Source organism: Nilaparvata lugens, chromosome 7 (genome assembly GCF_014356525.2).
Source record: "Nilaparvata lugens isolate BPH chromosome 7, ASM1435652v1, whole genome shotgun sequence".
Lineage (NCBI taxonomy): Eukaryota > Metazoa > Arthropoda > Insecta > Hemiptera > Delphacidae > Nilaparvata > Nilaparvata lugens.
The window spans coordinates 44,244,618-44,247,697 of record NC_052510.1 but is presented as its reverse complement, the minus strand read 5'-3'; the positions used below and the strand labels follow the sequence as shown (position 1 = coordinate 44,247,697).

The 3,080-nt window shown below is 33.0% G+C and overlaps 1 non-coding gene across 1 annotated transcript; it reads left to right on the top strand.

Moving 5' to 3' along the window:
- Window positions 1-232: 232 nt before the first annotated feature.
- Trnal-cag lies at window positions 233-316 on the top strand. Its single transcript has one exon. It is a non-coding gene; the product is annotated as a tRNA-Leu (tRNA).
- The last annotated feature ends 2,764 nt before the right edge of the window (window positions 317-3,080 follow it).

Sequence of the window (3,080 nt, the reverse complement as noted above, 5' to 3'; positions counted from 1 at the left end):
TAGACAATAAATTTAGAGCCGAAAATTTATAGCACGTTACAATTTTGCCATGGCAACCTGATGGTTGTGATGATTTATGAAAATCGAGTATTGAAATGATTATGTGTCTGATATGAATATTCCAAATTCACCAGTTTCACTCGATATTCATCCATAGGATTGCAGGAATATGTAGGATTTTAATCGCAAGCGCTTGATCCGAGACTCGTTGTTGAGAGGCTACCCCTCACCAGTCAGGATGGCCGAGCGGTCTAAGGCGCTGCGTTCAGGTCGCAGTCCACTTCTGTGGGCGTGGGTTCGAATCCCACTTCTGACAATAATTTTTGCTGAGCTCTTCCCTTCTATTCTATTTTTGGAGTGATTGATTGAGTACTTTATTTATGTAGATTACAATAGACAGTGAGGTTAAGAGGTCCTGCCCTGAAATTGATAACAGAAAAAAAATACTGTAACATGAGATTTACTTTCTTTCTATTGAATAACGTTTATTAGTTAATATAGAACAACTCTGTATTACCCTTTTCTAAACTTTTACATAAACACTACTAGTTTAAGCTATCATGCCATTTTTAAAAATGAGTTATTATTTTTCGGTAATCAAATAGTAGTAGTGTTCAAGAAACTTGTAGTGTTTGAGTAGAAAATTTTAAAAAAGGGTAATACAGAGTTTTTCTATATTGATTAAACAATTCAAATAGCGCTATTGAATTACATTATTGGAAAACGTTTATCAAGTATGAGAAATAACAAAGTATATTTTCAATAATTTAGGTTACTTTTCGAAAAAAATAATTTAAAGAATAAGCGCTTTTTGGAGTGATTAATATATTTTCTTTGAATTCTCAAATACCGGAGAATACGTGTATTTTATTACCTGTAATTTTGAATTAAAAATAAAATTACAGTTGTATCAATCAAAATACAATTATTCTCAATCGAAAATACCGGTATTTTCTGGTTATTACCATTATGAAAAAAAGCTTGGAAAGATTTAGATTAAAATTAACCTTGAATAATAGAAGTTTGGTTACAGCAGCTTGATTATTTTTTATTTAGTTATAGATTAATGGTCATTCAGGATCCTCAACTGGTTATCGATGATTGGAAAAGGAACAATAGAAGTAAACTGTTCTATTCTCAAATGAAGATAGAAATAGTCAAAAAATAGGTTAATGAAATATTGATGATAATAATTAAAATTATCAATGTATTTTTAAATAACCGATTCACATGAAAAATTGGTCAAGTAGTTTCTAAGACATTTTAATTTCAAAAACCTTCATACCCTTCAATTACATAATCATATCAAACTGTGGAGATAGGAGTACACCCAGGAGATAAATCGTTAAAAGCAAGAGTATGAAAATGATAAATAATAAGTTAGTCTTTCACAGGATGCGCAAACTGTATTTTTTCCGCATGTTCCATGCCGTATGGCTTTAATAGAGTGGCGTGGAGGGTTGAGAAAAGTAGCAGGCCATTTCCCGTAGTTGATGATTTTGCAAAATTTGCAAATCAAAGGAAAAAGACAGGCGAGAGCCTGTGAAGGTGTTGGCTTATTTCAAAATGTTCATTAGAATTTCTAAAGTAAAGTTTAATACGCTTTACGAACGCTGTATAGAGAGGAGGAAGAGGAGCAAAACTTCTCAACCCTATGTAATGGTAAATCGTTTCTTTCCCCCTCCACACCTTCCAACCAGATTTTCTCTGTCCGTTCTTCTTTTTTGTGTGTCCCTTCCACCCTGTTTCGTGCGCGAGTATGCGAGTTTGGAACTAAATTTATGCGAAAAGCTATTTAAACTTTTTTCTTGTTTGGTTGCTATGTGTAGCCTGGTCGCACTAAAAGGGTGCCTCGCCGCTTGAACCTTGCAAGCTCGTCTTCTTTTCAGCAGACGACTAATTTATTTTGATTATGCTAATTCTCATTGCGCCTTTCATGGAAACAGCCAGAATAGCCCACAGAATGGCATGGAGTAGTACATCTCAGGAATACACCGTACTGAGCCTGTATACATCTCAACTAACCGTACCTTCTTTCCAACATCAATCACTTTTTTTAATTCCAGGAACTATTTTGTGTAAATCGGGAACACTTCTACCACTATCACGTTTTTCAGGTATTGAAATATAGCCTGGCAAACGAATTAATAATATAATATTTATTCGACCAATCAACATACATTGTACAAAATATTTCAGAAAAAAACACTCTTAACTGGTGTAGCAAACACCGTCGCATGCACAATACATTGTATAATCAAAGTCTAAATGAAACCCCCAAGGTATCCTGTGTGGGGCCCTTCTTCATACTTTTATTCACAATAGAAAAAAAATGAAATGAAATAAGTAAAAAATCAAATGAAAATATAGTCATATTACACATAAATTTTAAAACTGTAAAATTTTGAAAAAAAAATTACTAGAGAAAAAGTATTGAACATAGAAAATATAAAATCATAAAGCAATTAAACAGGATTTTGTGCGGGCAGCACATTCTTAGTGATCATTAGTATTATTCAGTTAACAGAAAAAGCCATGTAAATTAAAGGTGCTATGACACAATAATTACACAAAATCACATATGGAATTCACATTTTCAAGCATATGATAACAATTGATACAAACATGTAAATATCGACCTTAGATTATGGAATACTCTTATAGAAATAATTGAATATCATCAATTTCAGCAATGATTTTTTTCAATCTGGCCTTAACCGCTCGGCTATATTGACACTCTTGTAAGTCAGGTTGCAAGGCGTTAAAAATCTTACAACCTACATACTTGAAAAATCGTCTGTTATGTTCAAGCCTAGGTCTTGGTAATTGAACTCTGTTTCTGTATCGAACATTGTGATAAGGGATATGAGGCTGTGTTATCAATTGGTTTTTATTTATGAATGTATCTAGAACTGCTTTAAACAAGAAAAAATGTCTTACGGTTAGTATATTAAGGGACCTGTAAAGGGGTAGTGAGTGCTCGGTCCTTGGCCTGCCACAGATTAATCTTATAAAATGCTTTTGTGCTACAATAATTGGCTTTAAATTTGTGATGTAGTATGCACTTCCATAACAAATTA